The sequence below is a fragment of the Canis lupus genome, chromosome 37 (assembly GCF_011100685.1).
Source record: "Canis lupus familiaris isolate Mischka breed German Shepherd chromosome 37, alternate assembly UU_Cfam_GSD_1.0, whole genome shotgun sequence".
Lineage (NCBI taxonomy): Eukaryota > Metazoa > Chordata > Mammalia > Carnivora > Canidae > Canis > Canis lupus.
The window spans coordinates 20798176-20824865 of NC_049258.1; the positions used below are offsets into that span (position 1 = coordinate 20798176).

A 26690-nucleotide genomic window follows, 5' to 3' on the forward strand; every position below is an offset into this window, starting at 1 on the left:
TTACATTTATTTGTATTATTTTGGTACATATTGAAAATAGATATTGGATTGATTATACTAAATCCTTGTTATTCTGGGAAACTAATATTCTTGATGTCAATTTTTGTTGCTAGCTATCTTGAATGTAACTATTTTTCTTTTTAAAAAGAAACCAAAAAGAGAAAAATGATGAAAATCATTAACTCACAGATTTAAGTGTACTGAATTAATCCAAATGAAATACAGTCTTAAGCTATACATGATTTAAGAGTTATGTGAATTTATTTTTGTTCTGCTGGGTATTTCTGGAGTGGTTTTTTATTTACCCTGGAGTAGTACATAGTAAGTAAAATACTTTTTTTTTTTTTTTTTGCATTTTAGAAGTTTTACCTCCTTTATACAAGGAACCACAGTAATTTGGTTTTCATTGATTACCTACTGCAAAGTCATTTAGTTTGAAGTTTAAACTTTCAAATAATAGGCTAAATAAAATAATGGTTTATGAACTAGTCTTTCTTTACTGTAGATCAGCTAACATTTGTTCTTAAGTCTTGGATGCGGTCCATACAACAATACTCAAACTGAACATCTATTGAGGAGTTGAGCCAATCACTGTAGTAGAGGCTTATTGTCTCAGTTGATCCACATTAAAATTCCTTAATATGGCACTTGTTATTTACCTGTTTTACAGTGAAGGAATCTGAGATTTCAGAATGTTTGGCACCTTACTCTTCATTGATTGCTGTGTCTTTGTTTCACCTGTATTCATGATTTGTGTGAAACTTTTTGTGGTTAAAACGCATAAATTTAGGGACATAGTACAGGTTAGTGGTTAAGAGTACAAAGGCTAGTGCTAGCTTTGTTCAGATTGTGATTCTAGTACACACCTACCCTGTGACTTTGAGCAAGTTGCTTAACCTATTTATTTCTATTTCTTTGCAGTAGCCCTATGACCTTGGACAAATGATTTAACCTCTAATTCTAGTCTAAAAAAATAAGAATTATTATTTTATCCCATCCCAAAGGGCTGCTATAATGTTTAAGTGAATTATTATTTGTAAATAAATAACTCAGGATGTTATAAATTCTAAATGTTAATAATAAATAGCTTAAAGATCTAAGAAAAGGGGCTAAATTATATCACTTCCATTAGGAAATTACTGATGATAGAACAAATTTTATAATTTTTGGTAAGGAATACTCTATTCCTGGATGGCAGTTTTCTGAGTTTATCGAAGAATTTAGTCATATGAGACTTAAGACTTAAAAAGGCATTTTTTTTTAGATTATTTTACCCCAGTAGTTTAAGGAATTAAGAAATATCATGATCTTACCAAACCTGGTGGATACAAGTATACCTTCACTTACATTCTGCATTGTCAAAAATTATTTAAAGCAGTTAAAATATACATTTAATACTGTAATTAGTAAAATTAAGATAATTAGTTAAAAAACATAAGTAAAATTGGAATGGAAGTTTTTTATTTTTTAGGAAAAACTCTGTTTTTCCTTCCTATGTAGGAAAAAATCCAATTTTGTCTACCATGTATTTCTTCGCTACTGTGTGTTTCTTCCCCAAGTGCCTCCTTTACCTTTATAGAGAACACTTCACTTCTGACAACTTCTGGCCACAAATTGTGTAGAGGTTTTCCACACAGCAGGCAATTCTCTGTGCTACCAGATGCGTGTCCCACTTCAACTCAATTCTGATACTCCCTATTTGAAGATATATCAGATTCCACAGGATAAGGTTTTAGCCCTACAAGACTAATTTTCCCTCAGTTCCCACACCTACCACACTCCCCACTTCAGATACCAGTCACAAGCCCAGATTGTTTACCTGTACTTTGACTGACTGGCTCAGGTTCAATTAATTTGCTAGAACAGCTTATAGAACTCAGGGAAATACTTATATTTAGCAGTTTATTAAAGGATATGATAAAAGATACAAATATAAACATCCAGATGAAGAGATATATATAGGGCTGGCTCTGGGAGAGTCCTGAGAAAAGATTCTGTCCCCATGGATTTGGGGTGTATCACCTTTCCCAGCATGGGGAGGTGTTCACCAACTTGGGAGCTCTCTGAACCCTAAGCTTTTGAGATTTTATGTGGCTTCACCATGTAGGCATGACTCATCATTAACCCCATATTCAGCCCCTCTCCCTTCTCGATAGAATAGGGGATGAGGCTGAACATCCCAAACTCCTAATTATGGGTTGGCCCTCATCCAGGAGCCATCCAGGGGCCCAGAGTTACCTCATTAGAATAAAATATTGCTATCACCCAGGAACATGTGTTCCTAGTGTCAGGAACTGGGGTTGAAGACCAAATATTAGAGCAAAAGATGCTTCTAGTTTTCTTATCACTTAGGAATTTTCAAGGGCTTTAGGAGCCAGGAACCAGGGACAAAGACCAATATATATTTTTTATTATCTCACAATTATACAAAATCTATATCAAGTGATACCAACCATTTTCTAGAGATAGATCATAATTTTGACAATGGTTTTAGCAGTCACTCATTTAAAAAAAAGAAAAGGTCCATGACCTTTACCTTCTCGCCTTTAGAATCTAAGAAAAAGAAGACATTGAGTGGGATATTCAGCCTTTGTCTTTAAATTGTAGGTTAGCTCTTGTTAAAGAATCAGTTCCCATTAGGAGCCACCTGCCCTAGAGTTGACGAACCTGGTTCCTCCAGTCTGGGGAAGATCCTACCTATCCTGTCTAATTTGATTCTGATTGCATCACTCCATTCTAAAGAACTTTCAAAGAGTACCCATTGTCCACAGGAAAAAAAGTTTAAACTCTTCCATGACACTCCTCAGACCTTTACTTATCTAGTTCTTGCTTACCCCTTCAACTCTTTGTCTCTACCTACTATACTCTAGATGTTTCAGTAGCTGGACCTTTTCACTTCTCAGAGGCTGAAACCAAAAACATTAGGTTCTGTGTGTTGATTGGGCTGAGCTATCTGGTTTTGTTTGTTTTCAGTGGTTTGGCTGAGGTCACTCACTCAGCTGTATTCAGCTGGTGGATGTAAAGTTCCAGCTGACATGTTTGATGTTTCGGTCTCCTTTTCTCCCCTGCCCCTTCCTGTCTTCTCCTATTTCATTTTATTGGATTTCTTTGTGTGACTCCCATTCCTCAACATGATTTCCTGGATTGTCTTACAATATGGTAGCTGGCTTCTAAAGGTTAGGAACAGAAAGAATTTAGTGCTCCTCTTAGTATCTGAGCCCTGGGCCTGTAAGTCCCAGAGTTATTTTTGTTAAATTCTATTGGAGAATCACAGGTAGCCAAGATTCCAGGGGCAGGAAATAGATACCTTTTGATGGATGGAGTGGCATGTGCACACACTGCGAGATGGACTTTTTAGACCATTTTTGAATGTTATCTACCCTACTAACCATACTGATTTTAATTAATTACATTTATTTCCTGAAGCATCCTTTGTCTTGATTTCATGTGTTACATAATCTGCTTCAACTGTCTAAAGCATTTATTATATTCATAGTTACCATGTCCTTTAAAGAAGCCTTACTTGACCTAACATATTTAGACTACCTTCCCCTCCCCGTGGAATCCTGTAAGTGGTAGTGATTTTTTAAATCAAAGCATATATCACAGTTACGTGCTTAATGTCTGAGTATTTGAATCTCCTGCTGCTTATCAGCTTCATGGGAAAAGATCCAGGCCTTCTTTACCATAAAATCCTAATGCATGTACAGTTTGTGACATATAGATGTCATTTAAAACCTAGTTGTTGGGGATCCCTGGGTGGCACAGCGGTTTGGCGCCTGCCTTTGGCCCAGGGCGCAATTCTGGAGACCCGGGATCGAATCCCACGTCAGGCTCCCGGTGCATGGAGCCTGCTTCTCCCTCTGCCTATGTCTCTGCCTCTCTCTCTCTCTGTGACTATCATAAATAAATTAAAAAAAAAATAAAACCTAGTTGTTGGAGGAATGAATGAACAAATGAATGGATATTTAGAAAAAAGGAGAGTTTGCAGGTTTACTGGCCAAGTCACATGCACTAGATATGGAGGATTTTTAAGGACTCTTCCGATAGAGATATGAGTTAGCCAGTTTCTCATCATTAGATATTTTTTCTGTAATTGCATCCTGTGCCTTGTGAAATTTTAATGATACAGACACACTATATATGTTGCCCTGTTGAGAATGCAAATTAGGCAATGGGTGAAGTTATGTCAGTGTTGATTCTTTCCAAAAAAGAAGATGGTTGGGGTTTTGCTCTTTGATTGCCTTCTCTATGCATATCACCATATTACTTTCACAATGGTTCCTTTTAGGTCTCTTCATTGAATACATAAGAAATGTCATGTTGACATATTAAAGTACATTTCAAAGAAACCACTTTGGAAGAATGTTTGGTGAAACCACCATTCCCATTGGTCCTCATAATTGTTCTCCACAGGTCAAGTTAAGGCCATAATGTCAACTAAATATTCTAATGTGAAATTGGCATTTTCATTTTGGGGGAGGGTTTGTGAAAAGTCTGAGGACCCATTTATGGGTGCCATATGAATGTTGCAGAGAAAGCTAGGGGACAAACTTCCCTTGTTTAGAGGAAATTTTCCCATAGTTTAGTGCTACTTTTAAAAATAAATCCTAAAATAACAATTTTGTGATAAGAAATAAAGGAAATTTTTAAAATGAAAGTGAAATAGTAAAACTTAGAGGTTTACAAGTTTAAAAATAAAATGTGATAGATAGAAACAAAAAACATGTTTAAATTTCAATCAAGGAAAAATTTTAAGAAATAAAGATGGAGAGATATTAAATTAAAAACCTAAAGAAGAAGCCATAAAGTAGAAAAGTTAAACTAGAAGGTTAAAAATAAAAATGGTTTTCAGTGTAAAAATGAAGACAATTAGAGGTGTTTCCTTTATGTTTTTTCTTTATGGATTTTTCTTTATGCCTTATAAACAGTAATATATGTTGAGTAAAGATAAGGAAAATCAGCTGGAAATAGGGAGACTAAGGATAAAAGATACAGTGAGCCAATTGAAGTTGAGGAAAGGAGTAATTTAAAACAACCAGTGAAAATCAAGGCAATTGGAAATCCAAAAAAAAAAAAAAAAAGGAAAAGAAAAAAAAAGCAAGCTGCTGCTTCGTGATAAAATTGTACGTTCTATAAAGATGTCAGAAAATAAGTTTGAAAAATTGGGGGAAATGGAGAATGTGTAAAATTTCCAAGATAGAGACCAGTAAGGCTGAATCATAGCTAAATGTCCCTATGAAGATGTTCAAGATGCACATCTCTATGAGAGCCCAGGCACGAACCACCCTTTACTTCACCCTGACCATCTATCAGTGAGACACAGACTTGCCCTTGTTGGCAAAAAATTCAGACCCTTTGGACATATCCACAGCAGTGTGCTCACTGTTCTGCGGTCTTTCGCCCTCAGAATTGCTCTACTGCCTAGATAAATACTTATTTCCATTCAAAGAAGAGCATTTAAGCACTGGTGTGCATTTAAAAGTAAGATATCATTTGTACCATAAACATTTCAGAATTCCTTACTATGTATAGCGGCATGTGTTTTGTATAAACATATCTTTCTGCTTGACAACTATGACCTTTCATGTCACCAGACAATATAGATTCTATATATTAGAGATTTAGATTAAAGAGTGTTATACAGATGGAAAGGAGGTGTCCATTTCACATGTACAGTGTCAAAACTACTAGCTGCAATTGAAATTAGGTTTATGTGTGCACATCATATTTTCTTATACAGTTATACATGCAGATATAATTTTCTTTTTTCTCCTTTTAAGTTATTTGGAGAGTTGAGTAGAATTCTGCTATGCTATGTCTTGATCATATCATTCTACATGACTTTCTTGACCACATAAATGTATTTTATTGGTCTTTCTTGTATTTTGAAAGGTTGTGTAGTTAGAATATTGGTATTGACAATGTGGATCTGTCATCAATAGTGTGTTTTGTAAAACATAAAGTAGTGCTTATTTAGTTAGAGTGAAAGAATTAATGATAATAATGACAGTTTCTTTTCTTTTTTTTTTTTAAAGATTTTATTTATTTATTCATGAGAGACACACAGAGAGAAAGAGAGAGAGATTGGCAGAGATGTAGCAGAGGGAGAAGCAGGCTACATGCAGGGAACCTGATAAGGGACTCGATCCCGATACTCCAGGACCATGCCCTGGGCTGAAAGCAGGCACTAAACCGCTGAGCCATCCAGGGATCTCCAATAATGACAGTTTCTAATTGCAGGAGAAATCACTAAGTATTTATTACATAATTACATATGGCTTTTGGCGACTTTGTAGTTTAGATGGGATGTTTACTTAGGTATATTATTTTTTAATAGATATAGCTTTATTCTTTTGTTTTCTTATTCCAAGAATAATACATGTTCTTCCTTGAACTACCCCTCAAATATCAAAACAGGTAAGTGCTACTAACACTTTAGGTATTAGGTAATTCTTTCCGGAATCTTTGAAAGCCCTATCCCCTTCCTCTCATCCCCCAGCCCCATTTAGAATCATATTATAAAAACTATCCTAGAATTTACCTTATGCGTTAAAGACAGTGTGGATATCCTTATTAACTATTCTATCCTTGTTTATATTTCCAGTTAGTATTGATACCTCAATATATAATAATTAACAATTATTTAATCATTTTTTAATCTTATAAAATAGCACAGCTATGATTATGTTCTACAAAGATCTTTATATACTTATTTAACTACAATATTTTATTATTGGTATTTTGTATTATTTCTATCTATATTAGTTATTTATGAATGCAGTGTATTTCTGGGGTTAAATTATGTTATAGAATTAAACTACAACCTATTTTATGAATTCTTCTTTACTACTCATGTTTTACTTTTTTTTCTTTACTACTCAAGAACTAAGGATACTAGGGGAACCTGGGTGGCTCAGCCGCCCAAGTGCCTACTCAGCTCCTAATCTTGGGGTTCTGGGATCAAGCCCCAGATCAAGCTCCCCACTCAGTGAGGAATCTGCTTCTCCCTCTCCTTCTGCCCCTCCCCACTGCTTGTGTATTCTGTCTCTCTCAAATACATAGATAGATAGATAGATAGATAGATAAATGAATAAATAAATAAATAAAATCTTTAAAAAAAGAACTAAGGATACTAGACAAGAAACTAGTTGTTTATGGATGTAATAATAAATATTTTTATCTCAAATGTATGAAAATTAAGTTTCTTGATCTTAAAGTAAAAATACATTTCTTTTTCCCTCGTTTTCTTCTATGCCTTTTTCACTCATGAACTGATTGATCTTGCTTCCTGCAAGCTCACTCAAACTCATGATAATTAGAAACCCTCCCCCATAACTCCTGCCCTCATCTCAGCTCTTCCTGCACTGGGGCTTATTAAATATCTTTCCTGATGGCCATTTTGGAGACTGTTTATCACCTGAGCTGTGCTGTTATACCATCTGCTACCAGTGTCAGCTGGGACACTTTATGTTGAGAGTAACTGAAAATAAACTGGTTTAAAGATGAAAGGAAATATTGGATCAGTTAACTGTGAAAAGGTCAGAAGTAGGTGTAGCTTCAGATTAAGCTTGATTCACTGTTTTAAAAATATCACTGCGTGCTTGATTTCACTGTTTTTCTATTCTTTTATTTTTTTAAGATTTTATTTATTTATTCATGAGAAAGAGAGAGAGAGAGAAAGAGAGAGAGAGAGAGAAGCAGTGACACAGGCAGAGGGAGAGGCAGGCTCTCTGCAGGGAGCCCGACATGGAACTCGATCCTGGGTCTCCAGGATCACACCCTGGGCAGAAGGCGGTGCTAAACCACTGAGCCACCGGGGGCTGCCCTATTCTGTCTTTTATATCAGCATTACCCTCAGGCTCCAAGCTCATCTTTCATGGTAGCAAAATGGCTGAAGCAGTTCTAGATTTCATATTTGTTCACAATACCATCCAGAGATACAGAGTGTCTCTTTCCATACCCTCAGAGAAAATTCTCTTTCCTTTTAAGTTTAGACAAACCACCTTGTTTTTCATTGACAGATTAGATTAAGTGCCATCCCAGAGTTGAAAGCTGTGATTAGGGAAAATGACTACTCTCTTGACATAAAACAAGACATAGACTTGTGCATAATAATAGAAGGGGGACAGTTCCAAAAAAGAAAAAAAAAAAAAAGCCTGGGTGTTGTTACCAGAGACAGTAGGAATGGATATTAAACAAGTATCCACTGCAGTAGGCAGGTTTCTATCTCTGCTAGGTTTACGTGATAATCAGGCAATGCTAACCAGTCCCTTTTCCCCCAAGTTGTATATTCCCATGTGTTTTAATTGGTGTCTCTGAATGTTTGCTCTACTATTTGTAACAAACAAAAACATGAGTATCAGGCATTCAGTCCTTTATTTGGCAACATTTATGTGCTCAGGAGTTTGTGCTATGTCTTGGACAGATCAAGCAAAAGAAAACACTTTTCAGGATGGCAAGATGGTAAGGGTTAAATGAAATGGTTTACATAGTAGTACATGACATGACTCCTGGAGTATGGTGTGTGCTCAGTAGATGTTGGTCTTTTGTTTCTGCCCATTTGCAGTCTCTCTACTCTTCCTCTGACTGGTCGTCTTCTCTTATTAGTCCTCCTCTCACCAATGTAGTGACCTGAGACAGTACCTATGAATACATCTTTAAGATGTTCCTTAACTATTTAATTTGGACCTGTGAGTATTGCTGTACCTGTTAAAACTCATCTGTGATTTCTGGTGCTGTTTAGAGATTGGGTTAATTTGCGGATAGTATGACTTGCTCTCCCAACTGAATCTCAATTGCAATATGCTTAAGCTCTAACCTGTATGATTCTGAAGGCAAATATTATTTTTTTAGCTCTGATCATTCTCTATTCATTCATTTCCTCTAAGTAAATAGCCATGAATCAATAGTGCATTGTTAGAGATGACAATTTTAGGTAGAGAAGTAGATTACTCATTTGGCTGGAACAGTATCTTCAGCTACAATAAGTTATTTACATGTTAAACTTACTAAGTGAAAATAGTATTCATCACAATGTGTACTTTACTCTTTTAGTTTAAATGATAAGTAAAAGTAATTAGGAGTCTTATAGCCTTTGATTGACTTATGTTGATATTTTCTATAAATATTTCTGAGTGGAATAGACCAAAGTAATTTACCATATCATAAATATGCTTCATAAATAAGTCAGATTCACTATGACTTATTAAAACTTTGTTGAAATCTTTAGTACACTTAGAAATTAGAATTAGAATTAAGATAAGAATAGAGAAAAGAGAAATGAATAATTTTACCAAAGATAGAGATGATACATATTTTCCCTTTAATGGTTTGTAGTTTTCTATTGGGTTATAACTTAAATAATGTTCAATAGATTTGCATGTGTAGTGGTTTGGAATACCAGGCATGTTTTAGATACTTTAGATGATACAAGTATACTCTTATTCTTAGAAAAGGTACATGCTTTTTGTTATATTATCCTCTATACAATGTCAAGATAGGTTGGTATGGTACATTTCTCAGAGGGCAAAATTTGGGTGGAGGTGGTCAATGTGATGCACATGAGTTATAGGTGCCTGCGAAATATTTAACTATATGAATCTGAGGTTCATAGGTAAGACTAGGCTGAAAATTAACAATGTGATTCATCTTTATATATGTGATAGTAAGTCATAGGGATGGAGGAAATATTTGAGGGAAAGAGTAAAAAGAGCAGAAGACCTTGAAACGGGAGTTGAAGAATAGTCAAATGAGTTTGAAAGAAGAAACTAAAAGAGAAAGCAGACAGGTGTGTGTTCAGAAAACAGTATGGAAACTAACTGGAAGACATGGCTAACAATCTTGAATGCCACTGAGAAGCCATGTCAATGTGGTCCAAAAATATCTATATAATACTACAAGTCACTTGAATATTACTAAGTCACATTTTCATGGAGATACCAGCAAAATGAGTTTGGGCTTGGTTAATTAGTTAATTGGAAATGAAAAGACAAAATGAGCACAGTCAGTTACCTCTAAATTATTGCTTCCATGGATATAAAAATAGGAGATAGTGAAGTAGTTGGAGGGGGAATGGGATTGGATGAAGTTCTTAGTTGTTTGATAGGCGAAAATTGAATGTGTGTACAAGCTAAATGGAAGCATCTGTTATAATGGAAGGAAGTGAATATACAAGAGAGAAAAGGGATATTCAAAGTGTAAAGTTTATGTAAGGAAAAAGGTGGAAAGAATTTAAAGTATAGGTGGAGGGATGCTAACAATATGAAGACATTGTACAAATAAAGAGACAACATCTGAATAGAAAGAGGTAAGACCTACCTGTCTCTTATGTAAGACAAATACTGCAAATAGCCAACTAGCAAATGAAAATGTACTTAATATAAGAAATACAAATTAGGGTACTCTAAAATTATTTTTATAATTGATGGTGTAATAGTCTCATGTTTGTTTTTTAATTTGTTCAACTCTTCTGGTGGGACTACTTGACTATATTTATATGTATGCAATATATGGCCTATCAGATAGGTATAGACATCTATAAAGTTATTTTCTGAAGAAGATATTAGGTAAAACAAAATGTGACAAGTAAGTTTACATAATTGTAGAAATCACCTGAGGTATTATCTAAGAATTAAAAATATTTATTCCCAGTAATCTTTTGGAGAATTGTGACTGCTTTTTATTTAAATTAAGAACTAAGAAATTTTATTGTATTCTTTCTGAAGTAAATATGTTTTAAGAAAGATAATCTGCATCGTGTTTAGAAGGGTTGATCCAAAGAATGAATTGAACTAAGTATCTCTAAAACATTGTGAAAGGGAAGTGTCTTAGCACACAAACACAGAATTTGTTTTTATGTAGTGCTGTAGTAGTGATTTATGCATCAATCAATAAATCTTATGACAGTTGTTATAAAGATTAAAGATACAGTTAAAAACCTTATTCTAAATCTGTGCTCAACAAGTAAACATCTTATTTTTATGTTATTTAAATATTTGATAGTGAGGAGAAAATTAATACAGAGTTCTAGTATTCACTCTGCTTCAAAGCTTTGTTGTTTCTGTAAATTATAAAATTCTGTCTTCGGTATGTATATGTATGTATATATTACTCTGTTTATGAGCTGGGTAATGTAGATACATTGATTTTATAAGCTAGAAAAACTGGAGTTTAAAGTCTGGAATATGATGTCAGAGCATCCCTACATGGTAAGCCTTTGTGCACCTATCTAGCTGGTTAGCTTTCTTTTTACACAAAGGCATGCTGCCTGACCTCATTTTGTGCTTTAAAAAAAAAAAAAAAAAAAAAAAAAAAAGCAGTTATTTTAAAGGTCTTAAAAATGTCCCTACATTTTATCTCATCGATTTAATGCATAAGAATTTATTCTAGGGACACCTGGGTGGCTCAGCGGTTTAGCGCCACCTTCGGCTCAGAGCCTGATCCTGGATGGAGTCCCAGGTTCGAGTCCCACATGGGGCTCCCTGCATGGAGCCTGGGTCTCCCTCTGCCTGTGTCTCTGCCTCTCTCTCTCTCTGTGTCTCTCATGAATAAATAAATAAATAAAATCTTTTTTAAAAAAAGAATTTATTCTAGAGATTCACATATATATATATTGGTAAAAAATGATCATAAGATATTATGTTTAATAGAAAAATATTAGATAGCAACTCATATATCCAATAGTAGTGAATTGGTTAAATGATGTTGTATAGAAACTTTTAAGGAAGTGAAAAAACACCTATGTTATATTGTTACATGACAAAATTGTATTAATAACCAGTATATTCAGGGGCACCTGGGTGGCTCAGTTCTGCCTTCAGCTCAGGTCATGATCGTGGGGCCCTGGGATCGAGTCCTGCATCAGGCTCCCTGCAGGGAGCCTGCTTCTCCCTCTGCCTATGTCTCTGCCTCTCTGTGTCTCTCATGAATAAATAAATAAAATATTTTTTTAAAGAGCAGTATATTCATCATGTTATCAATTTTGTAAAAAAAAAAAATTTTGTAAAAAATAGCCAATGTAAATTTTGTGTATACATATATGTATATGTTTGTATACATATATCTGTCCATCCATTCTCTATCCATCTATCAATAGAAACATAAACACCAGCATATTAATAATGACTGTCTTCATGGTAGAGCAAGTATTTATCATTGATATGCCAATTTTATTATAATTTGAAACCAGTAAAATGCCAATTTGTTTTTTGTTTAATTTTATGTTATGACCATAAGATGAATTAAAACAAAAATATCTGTTGCTTTTAATTTCGGGAACAGTTTTTTAAAGGACTTTAAAAAGCAGTATTTTTGCTGATTTGATAAATAATTTTTATTGGTCCCCCCAAAATCTGGACATCCCTCCTATCACCCTTTTGAAAGCTGAGGGTGAAAGCTAATTATTCTCATAGCATATCGAACTCTTTCGAGATTTCTGGTCCCTCTAAAATAGCAAAAAGATTCTAGTGTAATTAATGGTGATTTAATGCTCAGCCATAGCTGAAGAACATAGGTTTGTCTTGGTTTTATCCTGTTTTATTTAGGCATGATGGTCACATATTTTACTCGATTGTACTGTCACCTCTTAGGCATACTATGCACTTCAAGGTTGAATTGTGATTCTTTAAAGTTGTTGAAAGAGATTTATATTATATTGGATATTAAACTTTAATACAATAATGGAATATATTTGACTCTGGATTATATGTAATAATGTAATTGAAAATAACTTATACCTGGCTATTTGTTGGTGCTCAGGGACTAGCCTTATGAGTTCTGTTGTTACACTGCCTGGACTTGCTTTTTTATATGTATTAGGCTGCTCAGGCTGCCACAACAAAAATACTATAGCCAGCGGGCTTAAACAACAGAAATTTATTTAGTTGTAGAGACTTAAAGTCCAAGATTAGGGTTCTAGCAGGGTTCAGTTTCTGGTAGGACTCTCTTCCTGACTTGCAGATGACCACATTCTTGCTAAGTCCTCATGTGGCCTTTCTTCAGTGCATGTACACAGGGAGAGAAAAAGAGTTCTCTGGTATCTCTTCTTAAAGGATACTAATAGTATTGGATCAGGGCCCCACCCTTATGACCTCATTTAACTTCAGTTACTTTTATAAAGGCCCTATCTTGAAATATAGTTACATGGGAGGTTAAGACTTCAATATAAATTTTGAAGGTTCACATTCAGTCCATAGCATTGTACAGCCTCTGGTAAAGGCTGAATTTCACTCAGGCATGATTTTCTCACCCAACAAGTGGTCATGAAGCCAAGTCTATAGAATTATGTGTGAATTAATGAGAAGTGTCATATTGTGTCATATAGTAAGCACATTAAATAATATGCTTGCATCTATCTAGCTATGTAATGTTGCTTTTATTCCTAATAAATTAATATATTTTTAATCCTGAAGCTCATTCATAGTTCATTTTATTGAAACCAGAGTTTAAAAATACTTCCTTTCTTATTTAGTGGTGTTTAAATTGCCATGCAAATAAATTTGACTTATAAGAATATCTTAGTCATAATTAATAGCATTTTAATTTTAATTTTTAAAGTCATTTGGAAAAAATGCTTTTAATTATTTAAACATAAAAAATAATAAATGTCATTATGGGCATATACATGTGAGTATAAGGACTAATAAAACTTATTTTAATTCTTTTCTTATTCTTGCCCATCACTCGAGGTTCATCTTAAGTGTCACTACCTCAGACAGAGCTTCTCTGATCCACAAGGGAATAATCCACATTATTTGCTTTTAAACTTTAAACCTCCACTTATTTTTAATAATTTGTCTCCTTCACACAAAGGTATCCTACTTGATATTCAGAAGTTTACACATTAACTTATATTCAGACTGACTGAAGAGAACATTTTCATATGATATTATTAACTTTTTATGTCAACTAAATGAAGGTAGACATCTCAGGTAGGGGTTTGGATTTCTTGAGCAGGAATGAATTTCAAATGCCACCATTTTTGAAATATCAACAAAAACACTAACATGATTTGAAAGCCAGTTTGAAAGAAAATACCATTGTGTACAGATTTGGAAAATATATATAGATAAAGAAGTCACCTAGTGTCTTCTTGAACTATAATTGTGCATTTTTTGGTAGCAGCGTTTTGAAGTAAATTGGTTCTAAAAACAAAATATGGTTTGAGAAAATAAATGTTAGATTCTTTTGCATCATTATTTATTTTATTATTTTATTTTTCTTTAGCCCTGAAGCATGTTGGAAAGGATTAATGCAGCTTAGAAAGGAAGGACCTTTGTATTATGATGAGGTTTTCTCTGAGATTTCTTATCCTTGATATAATAATACCTTTCTAACATTATATTTTAATTTATAATTTTTCTACTATCAGGCTTACATGATTCTGGTGATACTTTCTACCTTTCAAAAGTATAGTATTATATTTCCTTTAGGGTCTCAGATTTATTCTAGTCTCATCTTTGATGGATGTAAAGTAATAGTTTACAGTTATTTGAAATAGAAGACTAACATATAAAAATATAAAATTATAGTTTTTTCCCTAAACTCTTATTTTATTTTATTTTTTTTAGAATATCTGTACTCACAATACTTTGATTCTAAGCTTTGTTTTCTTTGTGAAGCCCGACAAAACGTAATTATAGGTGTGTAATTTTTCCCCTTTAGGAGAAAAATGAAATAGTACATTCTTGTTTTACAGAAGTGCAGGACTGTATTTTAGCTTGATTAGGTAAGCTGGCTATTAATGTATAAAAGTTATACATAGAGTCTGTTACTGCAGTGATGAAATAATTTTTCAGTGGCACTGAAAGTTAATGATATATAGAAATGCATATGAAGGGGAAAGAAGGTAACTTAAATGACAAACGACTTTGGGATAAGGTTGCACATAAATTTACTGATTCTACTCCAAATATGTAGCATGATAAATGAAATCAAACAGAGGGTGAGGGAAAAAGTGAGAGCCAGAGACTTTACTTACAGTAAACTTCACTTGTTAAATTATATTTCAGGAATAGGTTGTTCTCTGGGCTCAACCTGCAGAGCCCTAAACCTATCAGGTCATATGAGAGAACTGCTTCATATGTGATTACTGAAAAAAAGGATCAAGGATGAGAGCTGTTGTTTAGCATCACCTGGCATAAAGTTTGTCTGTAAGAATTATCATTTTAATCTACAGTTCTAGCAATTCTGATGGAAGGAAGAGCTGCCCTTGGATGTGAGTACAGGAAGGATGGGTTTGGGCTGCATAAACCAAAGGGAGACAACCAAAGGGAGACAGTCTAGTGTAATGCAGGCCAGGTTGACTCCAGCCTATTGTCCCTTGTTTTTTACCAAACACCACCAGGATTTTCCAAACAGAAGTATCATTCCCTCCTGCTGAACAGAATATGGGGCACCCTTTCAGGGATTCCTTGTATTTGATGGGACCTGGAAGTTTTTAACTTCCATTGCCCTTATTATTTTTTAAATTAAAAAAAAAAACAACAACAAACATTGTATTTATTCATGAGAGACACAGAGAGACAGAGAGGCAGAGACATAGGCAGAGGGAGAAGCAGGTTTCCTATGGGGAGCCTGATGCAGGAACTTGATCCCAGGACCCCATGATCATGACCTGAGCCAGACGTCGAATGACTGAGCCACCCAGGTACCCCCACCTCCATTGCCTTTAAGGGACAATCAACACACATACCTATTCTTTATGGCTAGCTCTTCTTTGCCCACCAAGTCTTGAAATAGCCCCATACTCTACTGGTAATTCCCAATATCCTTAGCATTACCCTCTCCATCTGCTTTAGTTATATCAGCAGGTGTAGTTCCAAAGAACTCAGGGTGCTCCTGGAATCTGTTGAAGTTGGTTAATGGAGTCTGGTTATAATGCCTTCAGCTAACTGTTTTTAAATCTATGTGAGGTTTAATGCTATTTATTCCTTCACCTTTGTGTGCATTATCATTTCTATATATATTTTATAAATTTATTACCTAATTCCCTGCCCTTTTGTCCTTGACTTTGCTGTTTTGTAAAGAACTTAGCATATACGTTTTCTTTGCTTGTCTGTGTTCTATACATGCACAGACTCATTCCAAAGCTAATAGGGTCATGCACTGTAGCAGATTCATTCTCAACTTTCAAGGGATGTACCACTTTGAGGATATGGACCTACAAGGTCTCCAGAAGCCTGTTTTTAAATCTCTGCCTTTAATATTTCATTCCTATACATGTGCTTGGCAGTTTGAGGTTAAGAAATATATTTTTAAGATTGTTTATTTGAGAGAGAGAGAAAGAGAGGGAGAGAGAGAATGTATGTGCACAAGTGCATGAGCAGGGGGAGGGGCAACCAGAGAGGGTGAGAATCCTAAGCTGACTTCCCACTGAGCATGAAGTCAGACATGCTTGATTTGACGAATCCAAGACCATGGCCCCAGGCAAAACCAAGAGTCAGATGCCGAACTGACCAAGCCACCCAGGTTCCCAGAGGTTCAGAAACTTATACAATAAAAGTTTATTTTTCACCTAAATCTAGTCAGTGGAAGTTTTCCCATTTAGATAGCTTTTCCAAGCATCTCTAAGTGATGACTGAGAGAATCTTAGGGATCTAGAATCTTTTCTATTCTTTTGTAACACTGACATCCTTAACACATGGCCTTCAAGGTTCTGAGACAGGTGAAAAAGTAGTGAAATATTCCTCTAGGGGTTTCAATGGCCAGCCCTGGGAGTATCACACACCACCAGAACTTAGTCACATGGGATTTTTGGCTGCCAGGGAGGCTGGGCAATGTGTGCTGAGGTTAGTAGGCACCTAGCAGACTCTTTGTCATATCATCTTTCTATTTTAGGCTCGTTCCCTTCAGGTTTATGAGTGACTGCAACAGCAAATGTCTAGTAGGAAAGAGAAAGACTCTCTTCTAACCATGGACAGGTCTTCCCTTAAAGCTTTGGTCACAAAGCAAGATACTTTATGGAAGAAAGTTGGATACCTGACAAAATAAGAATTCTATATAGGAAGGAAGAAGCAGTGAATAGGTAGATACCAGACAGGTCAACTATGAGTATGATAGAGAGCCAGAGTAGAATGGCATCTCAAAACCCAAAAGAAAAGAGATATTTGAAAAGATAGTGTGGCTAATCTTTTACAAAGTGTTCAATAAGACGAGGGTTTTAAAGAGGCTGACCTTGGAAGTAAGTCCTTAGTAAATTCAGTATTAGTAGTCTAAAGAAATAATAAGATTATTTTTCATATTGTGGTTTATTGAGGAGTGTATAGTTGCTAAGGAAATGGGTCCATCATATTCATTCATTACGCTGCCCTCCATGTAGTTGACTTTCTTTCCTAAATGAATATTTCATTCTCAATGAAAATTTGAACTAAATACAATGAACACTGAACTGTAAAGATAATATAAAAATATTATGATAATTATAGTTTACTTCATTAAAAAGTCAGTTCTGTTGAAATTTAGCATAATGCCAATATGTTATTTGTACTTTTTAACTTTTTCACTTCTCATAGATCTCAAGAAAATACCATTTATAAAATTGAAATTATTTATAATAGTGCAGATTCAAGCCTATGCTAATTGCTCTAATAACCCAGATAATTAATTATTATGCATTCCTAAAATGGAATCCCATTAAGTTATTTTACTATGATGGATGTAATCATTTTGATAATGTAAGTAATCTACACATTTTTCTAGATTAATCACAGATGCTGTTCTAAAGCTGTTTTAATGTAGTGAATTATAATAGTTTACTTATGATAAGCATCAAGGGTCTTTAAATGCTCTTAATCATATTCAAATTTTATCACTTAGAAATAAATTGATTTTTTATTCAAAGTAACATAACTAAGATAACTTATTTTCTGCAAAACAGATAACTTGTATGAAATCACAAAATGAGCTACATAGACATTCAGAATATTAAATAAATAGTTTATATTTAGAAAAACCCATGTTATATGAATCATGATAAAAGTTACTGATATTTTTGTATATTTTTTATTGGAGTTCAATTTGCCAACATATAGCATAATACCCAGTGCTCATCTCATCAAGTGCTCCCCTCAGTCTGGCCTATCACCAGGTCACCCCAACCCCCCACCCGCCTCCCCTTCTACTACCCCTTGTTTGTTTCCCAGAGTTAGGAGTCTCATGTTCTGTCTCCCTCACTGATATTTCAAATTCATTTTCTCTCCTTTCCCCTATAATCCCTTTCACTATTTTTTATATTCCTCAAATGAATGAAACCATATAATGTTTGTCCTTCTCCGATTGACTTACTTCACTCAGCATCATACCCTCCAGTTCCATCCACGTCAAAGCAAATGGTGGGTATTTGTCGTTTCTAATGGCTGAGGAATATTCCATTGTATACATAAACCACATCTTCACTATCTATCATCTTTCAATGGACACCGAGGCTCCTTCCACAGTTTGGCTATTGTGGACATTGCTGCTATAAACATCGGGGTGCAGGTGTCCCGGCGTTTCACTGCATCTGTATCTTTGGGGTAAATCCCAGCAGTGCAATTGCTGGGTCGTAGGTCAGGTCTATTTTTAACTCTTTGAGGAACCTCCACACAGTTTTCCAGAGTGGCTGCACCAGTTCACATTCCCACCAACAGTGCAAGAGGGTTCCCCTTTCTCCACATCCTCTCCAACATTTGTGGTTTCCTGCCTTGTTAATTTTCCCCATTCTCACTGGTGTGAGGTGGTATCTCATTGTGGCTTTGATTTGTATTTCCCTGATGGCAAGTGATGCAGAGCATTTTCTCATGTGCATGTTGGCCATGTCTGTGTCTTCCTCTGTGAGATTTCTGTTCATGTCTTTTGCCCATTTCATGATTTGATTTTTTGTTTCTTTGCTGTTGAATTTCATAAGTTCTTTATACATCTTGGATGCTAGCCCTTTATCTGATAAGTCATTTGCAAATATCTTCTTCCATTCTGTCAGTTGTCTTTTAGTTTTGTTGACTGTTTCTTTTGCTGTATGGAAGTTTCTTATCTTGATGAAGTCCCAATAGTTCATTTTTGCTTTTGTTTCCCTTGCCTTCATGGATGTATCTTGCAAGACGTTGCTGTGGCCAAGTTCAAAAAGGGTATTGCCTGTGTTCTCATCTAGGATTTTGATGGATTCTTGCCTCACATTTAGATCTTTCATCCATTTTGAGCTTATCTTTGTGTCTGGTGTAAGAGAATGGTCTAGTTTCATTCTCCTGCACGTGGCTGTCCAATTTTCCCAACACCATTTATTGAAGAGACTGTCCTTTTTCCAGTGGATAGTCTTTCCTGATTTGTTGATATTAGTTGACCATAGAGTTGAGGGCCCATTTCTGGATTCTCTATTCTGTTCCATTGATCTATGTGTCTGTTTTTGTGCCAGTACCACACTGTCTTGATGATCACAGCTTTATAGTACAACCTGAAATCTGGCATTGTGATGCCCCCGGCTCTGGTTTTCTTTTTAATACTCCCCTGGCTATTCGGGGTCTTTTCTGATTCCACACAAATCTTAAGATGATTTGTTCCAACTCCCTGATGAAAGTCCATGGTATTTTGGTAGGGATGTCATTGAACGTGTAAATTGCCCTGGGTAGCATTGACATTTTCATAATAGTTATTCTTCTAATCCATGAGCATGGAATATTTTTCCATCTCTTTGTGTCTTCCTCAATTTCCTTCAGAAGTGTTACGTACTTTTTAGGGTATAGATCCTTTACCTCTTTGGTTAGGTTTATTCCTAGGTATCTTAGGTGCTTTTGGGATGCAATTGTAAATGGGATTGACTTCTTAATTTCTCTTTCTTCAGTTTCATTGTTAGTGTATAGAAATGCCACTGATATCTGGGCATTGATTTTGTATCCTGCCACACTGCCGAATTGCTGTATGAGTTCTAGCAATCTTGGGGTGGAGTCTTTTGGGTTTTCTATGTACAGTATCATGTCATCTGCAAAGTGGAAGAGTTTGACTTCTTTGCCAATTTGAATGCCTTTTATTTCTTTTTGTTGCCTTATTGCTGAGGCAATACCAGTGGTGAGAGTGGACATCCCTGTCGTGTTCCTGATCTTAGCGGAAAGGCTCCCAGTGTTTCTCCATTGAGAATGATATTTGCTGTGGGCTTATTGTAGATAGTTTTTAAGATGCTGAGGATTGTTCCCTCATCCCTACACTCTGAAGAGTTTTGATCAGGAATGGATTCTGTATTTTGTCAAATGCTTTTTCTGCATCTATTGAGAGGATCATAAGGTTCTTGTTTTTCCTCTTGTTGATATGATCTATCACGCTGATTGCCTTATGAGTGTTGAACCAGCCTTGCATCCCGGGTCTAAATCCCACTTGGTCATGGTGAATAATCTTCTTAATGTATTGTTGGATCCTATTGGCCGGTATCTTGTTGAGAATTTTTGCATCTGTGTTCATCAGGGATATTGGTCTATAATTCTCCTTTTTGGTGGGGTGTTTGGTTTTGGAATTAAGGTGATGCTGGCCTCATAGAACGAGTTTGGAAGTATTCTATCTCTTTCTATCTTTTGGAACAGCTTTAGTAGAATAGGTATGTTTCTTCTTTAACCGTTTAATAGAATTCCCCTGGAAGCCATCTGGCCCTGGACTTTTGTGTCTTGGGAGGTTTTCGATGACTGCTTCAGTTTCTTCACTGGTTATTGGCATGTTCAGGTTTTCTATTTCTTCCTGTTCCAGTTTTGGTAGTTTGTGGTTTTCCTGAAATGCATCCATTTCTTCTAGATTGCCTAATTTATTGGTGTATAGCTGCTCATAATATGTTTTTAAAATCGTTTGTTTTTCCTTGGTATTGGTTGTGATCTCTCCTTTTTCATTCGTGATTTTATTAATTAGTCTTTTCTCTCTTGTTTTTTAATAAGGCTGGCTAATGGTTTATCTGTCTTATTAATTCTTTCAAAGCACCAACTCCTGGTTTTGTTGACCAGTTCTTCTGGTCTCTATTTCATTGAGTTCTGCTTGAATATTTATTGACTCTCTTCTTCTGCTTGGTGTAGGTTTTGTTTGCTGTTCTTTCTCTACTTCATTTAGGTGTGAGGTTAGCTTTTGTATTCGATTTTTTTCCAATTTTTTGAAGGATGCTTGTATTGCTATGTATTTCCCTCTTAAGAACTGCTTTTGCTATATCCCAAAGATTTTGAATGGTTCTATCTTCATTCTCATTAGTATCCCTGAATATTTTTAATTCTTCTCTAATTTCCTGGTTGACCTTTTCATCTTTTAGCAGATGCTCTTTAATGTACATGTGTTTGAGTTTCTTCCAAATTTCTTCTTGTTAAGGAGGTCAAATATCAAAGCATTATGGTCTGAAAATAAGCAGGAGACAATCCCAATCTTTTGATATTGGTTGAGACCTGATTTGTGACACAGTATGTGGTCTATTCTGGAGAAAGTTCCATGTACACTTGAGAAAAATGTGTATTCAGTTGCGTTTGGATGTAAAGTCCTGTAAATATCTGTGAAATCCATCTGGTCCAGTGTATCATTTAAAGCTCTTGTTTCTTTGGAGATGTTTTTTTTAGAAGATTTGTCATTTGCAAAAAGTGCCATATTGAAGTATCCCAGATTTGTGTATTATTATCTAAGTATGTCTTAACTTTGGTTATTGATTGATTGATATACTTGGCAGCTCCCACATTAGGGGTATAAATATTCATGATTGTTAGGTCCTCTTGTTGGGTAGATCATTTAAGTATGATATAGTGTCCCTCTTATCTCTTACTACAATCTTTGTGATAAACTTTAATTTATCTGATATGAGGATTGCTACCCCTGCTTTCTTTTGAGGACCACTTGAAGGTTATTGGTTCTCCAACCTTTTATTTTCAGGCTGTAGGTATCCTTAGGTCTAAAATGAGTCTCTTGTAGACGGCAAATAGATGGGTCTTGCTTTTTTTCCAGTCTGAAACCCTGCGCCTTTTGATGGGATCATTAAGCCCATTCATGTTCAGAGTTACTATTGAAAGATATGAATTTAGTGTCATCATAATACCCCTTCATTTCCTGTTTTTGTGGATTATTTCTTTGGGCTTCCTCTTTCTATTACAGAATCCCCCTTAATATTTCTTGCAGAGCTGGTTTGATGTTCACATATTCTTTCAGTTTTTGCATATCTTGGAAACTCTTTATCTCTCCTATTCTGAATGAGAACCTTGCTGGATAAAGTATTCTTGGTTGCATGTTCTTCTCATTTAGGACCCTGAATATATCTTGCCAGCCCTTTCTGGCCTGCCAGGTCTCTGTGTAAAGTCTGCTTACACAGAGGTCTGCTGTTAATCTAATATTTCTCTCCCATATAAGTTAGGAATCTCTTGTCTCTTGCTGCTTTAAGGATTTTATCTTTGGAATTTGCAAGTTTCACTATTAAATGTCAAAGTGTTGAATGGTTTTTATTGATTTTAGGAGGGATCTATCTCCTGGATCTGAATGCCTGTTTCCTTCCCCAAATTATGAAAGTTGTCAGCTTTGGTTTGTTCAAATATGCTTTCTGGCCCCCTGTCCCTCTCAGCACCCTCTGGAACCCCAATTATACGTAGATTTTTCCTTCTGAGGCTGTCATTTATTTCTGTTAACCTTTCCTCATGATCTTTTAATTGTTTTTCTCTTTTTTCCTCAGCTTCCTTTCTTGCCATCAACTTGTCTTCTATGTCACTCACTCATTCCTATACCTCATTAACCCTCATTGTTAAGACCTCCAGTTTGGATTGCATCTCATTTAATTGATTTTTAATTTTGGCCTGATTAGATCTAAATTCTGCAGTCATGAAGTCTTTGATTCCTTTATGCTTTTTTTTTCCAGGGCCACCAGTAGGTTTATAATTGTGCTTCTCAACTGGTTTTCTGACATAGAATTGTAATCCAATTCTGTAACTCTGGTAGAGTACTGTTTCTGATTCTTTCTTTTGTGGTGAGTTCTTCTTTTAGTCATTTTGCTCAGTGCAGTGTGGCTGTATGAGTGGGCTGAGTCAAGAATATCAACCAAGACCTAAGTAAATTTCACTCTAGATGATTTTGACAAGGTCAGGGACCAGAAATTGAAAACAAAGATCACAACAAATAAAACAAAAGGGCCTCTAAAATGAATAACAAATTTTAATACAAAGTAGTAGACAAGGGATCCCTGGGTGGCGCAGCGGTTTGGCGCCTGCCTTTGGCCCAGGGCGTGATCCTGGAGACCCGGGATCGAATCCCACATCGGGCTCCCAGTGCATGGAGCCTGCTTCTCCTTCTGCCTGTGTCTCTGCCTCTCTCTCTCTCTCTCTCTCTCTCTCTCTCTCTCTCTCTGTGACTATCATAAATAAATAAAAATTAAAAAAAAATTAACAACAACAACAAAAAAACAAAAAACAAAGTAGTAGACAATAAAAGACCAGGAATCCTAAAGAAGAAGATTAAAAAAAAAGAAGAAGAAGAAGAAATAAAAAAAAAAAGGAGAAGAAAAAAAGGGGGGAGGACTGGGAGATGGTAGTGGTGAAGAAGTTGTAGTGGAAGGAGAATGTAGTCTACCTGAGGGGTCCTAGAGGGTATATTAAGTTCTGTATGTTAGGAGATCCTCAGTCCCAAATTTATATAAACCAGAAATACTTGTAAGGGGCCCCAACATTGACCACCAAAACATAAATGAGATAAAAGACGGGGGCAGAATGGGAATGAGGAATCTCACAGAATGAACCAGCACAGTATACCACTTGGTTATGGGTGCATGCTGCTCAAGTTTTAGAAGGTATTAACTTCTGCCATTGTAGAATAAAATGAGGCAGAGAAAACAAAAAACACAAAACAAAACAAAAATATCTTGTATATCTCCCAAAATTAAGTTGAGTATGTTGAAGAGAATCTGGAAGTGTAAAATATATCTAGGACCTCTAATTGTAGAAATGTGAAAGTCAAAAAGGAAGAATCTTAAAAATGAAGAGATGGTAAATATTGTAGTTAAGGTAGGAAAAGAGAAGAAAATTGGAAATTTACAGTCTGATATAAAAAGGAATTGTACTGGAAAATGGAAGAGATAAAAAGAAAAAGAGGGGTATCCTCTGCTTCTATATACTGTAAATCCCTCGATTTCCCCTGGAGCTTTCCAGCGCTGCTGGGTCCAGAACTTGCTCTTCCCCTGTCCTTCCAGCTGGTCTCTGCGGGAGGGGCTGCTGTGCTGATTCTCAGGTGTGTGCACCTGGGGCGCTGTCCCTCCCCCCACCAGGTGCCCGGCTCAGTGGGAGCTGTTTATCCTGTGAGGCGCCTGTTCCCTGGCTCCATCTCAATCACAGGGTGACACCAGGAGGAACAACCACACTGGCGGTGGGCAGCCCTCCAGCTCTGGAGTCCGCTCCCGCAGTAACTACTGCAGCTCCCAGTTCGCACTGGCCTGGATGCTGGGGGGCGGGGAGGGGGCACCTACCTGCATAGCTGGGGGGCGCCCAGCGGCAGGAGCGTCCCCACTGTCCCATGCCCTCCCGCCTCCGCCTGTCCCGGGGGGATCCTGGGCTGTGTCCCCCGGCGCCCTGGGCTCCGGGACCTGCACCACTGCCATCGCGGTCCCGCCGTGGCTCCCCAGGGCAGCAGGGTGCAGCCCCTCCCCCGGAGCCCCCCGCCCCGCCCGGGCGCTGCAGCCCTTCAGGGCACTGGGCCGGTGTGTGCGCTTCCCCCCGCCCCTCCTGTTAGGGACCCCGGGAGCCTGAGGCTCCTGCGGTTCTGCCCGAGTTCCCCGCTGAGCACCTGCCTTTCCGGCCGGGAGATGCTGGTGTGGACTTTAAAAAAAAAAAAAAAAAAAGATTTTATTTACTTATTCATGAGAGACCCAGAGAGGCGGAGACAGAGGCAGAGGGAGAGGCAGGCTCCATGCGGGGAGCCCGACGTGGGAATCGATCCCCGGTCTCCAGGGCTGGGCTCTCTGTCCTGAGTCTCTGGCCACCGGCCTCCCCGGCTCCTGGGGGCCCCTCCCCCCCTTTTAATTTTTTTCCGTCCTCCCACCTTGTTAGAAGCGCGAGCTCTTCTCTCCCTAGCATTCCAGCTGTTCTCTCTTTAAACCTCAGGTCGAATTCGTAGGTTTCTTAGGATGATTTGAAAGTTATCTAGGTAAGTCGGGAGGCCAGGTGACTTGGGGACCCTACTCCTCTGCCGTCTTGCCCCGCCCACCCCAAAAGTCACTTAAATAAGGTCATTCTGATTTCCTTCTTGGACTCAGTAGCCTCCTACTAATTTCTCCTATCTCCGGTTCATCCTGCATCACCAAATCCTTCTTCCAGAGCTGGAAAACCCACTGTTTAATGCCCCAACTTAAAAATATTGATAACTTCCTTTTACCGAGGGATAAAACCCAAACTCCTCTCTACTTTGACTCTTTATTCTTAGCCCTACCTCCCTTGCTGTCTTCATGTCCATTGCTCTCAAGCACAGTGCTTACTTTTTTTTTTTTTTTTTAATTTATGATAGTCATACAGAAAGAGAGAGTCATACAGAAAGAGAGAGAGGCAGAGACACAGGCAGAGGGAGAAGCAGGCTCCATGCACCGGGAGCCTGACGTGGGATTCAATCCCAGGTCTCCAGGATCAAGCCCTGGGCCAAAGGCAGGTGCCAAAGCACTGCACCACCCAGGGATCCCAAGCACAGTGCTTCCTGAGCCATACTTGTGCATCTGCTATGCCCCTTAATAAAAGCATAAGGTACTGAGTCAAAAATATTCTTGAAATATTAACTGATTTTTTTTTTTTTTTTTTACCTTGGCAATTCCTTTTTTTTCTGTTGCCTTTATCCAGTTGAAGTAGTTTGGCTATGCACTTATTCCAAGGGGGAAAATATGACAGAAAAACTAGAGAGAGGAAAAAAAGAATCTTTCTTACGTAGGAGAGGTTGGGTTCTTAAGGGAGTAGGGAAGGCTCATGGCATAGTTAAAACACATCACAGAACCATAATGAGTTAAGAGCATAGCCCACACTGCCTTTACATTTACCTCTAGATAGCTATGGGGTCCAAGAACACAAGAGCTCTGTTCCCTATTTCGTAAGTATAGCCCTAGGAATAGGACAAGACCCCAGCAAAGAAATTGCTGCATAAGATGTCTAGGTAGATAGCATCACCAAGTTTCAGCCCTCCAGCATGGAGTATGAATTGCCAAATGATTACTGTATGCCCAGGAATGGAATAGAAGTAGCAGAAGGAGAGCTACTGAACCAAAAATAGGTTGCAAGACAGGAGCCTAAAGTTTTCATTGAGACTTTTGCAAGCTATTAACAAATTATTTTAGTGATGCCTATAAAGCCAGAAGATATTTAAGTTCTTGTGGTCTCATCTCCAGTGTTGTTATAAAATGGAAAACCTTAAGAAATTATACTCAAAGGAGAAATTTAGTTATGACAAAGAAAGATAAAAAAGCTACATTTCTTGTGCACATGAAATTATACTCTGAAATTCACATCAGCTAGGGAAATTTATATCTAATTCTTTGTGCATATTTAAGCAATTGTATAATAAAAATAAGCCACTACTGGGGTCCAATCATATTTCCCTTTAATATGTACCTATACATTTTGCTAATGTTTGATAGCAAAATGAAGCTTAAGACTTTTTTCTTGAAAAATTAACTGATTCTAATGCCTCCTTTTCCTTTTCCTTTTTTTTTTTTTTTTTTTTACTTTTAAAGAAAGTGACCTAAATTTCTTACTTTCTTTGTG

The 26690-nt window shown here is 36.7% G+C and overlaps 1 protein-coding gene and 1 long non-coding RNA gene across 7 annotated transcripts in view; both read left to right on the plus strand.

Annotated features, from left to right (window-relative positions):
- SPAG16 (sperm associated antigen 16) overlaps positions 1–26690 on the plus strand; it is a 907696-nt gene that overhangs the window by 149871 nt on the left and 731135 nt on the right. The gene's annotated exons all lie outside the window — the stretch shown is intronic.
- Positions 16685–26690, plus strand: part of LOC119867955 — a 77321-nt gene continuing 67315 nt past the window's right edge. Inside the window, exon 1 of the long non-coding RNA XR_005385367.1 lies at positions 16685–16790. This is a non-coding gene — a long non-coding RNA (uncharacterized LOC119867955). The remainder of the gene's footprint in view (positions 16791–26690) is intronic.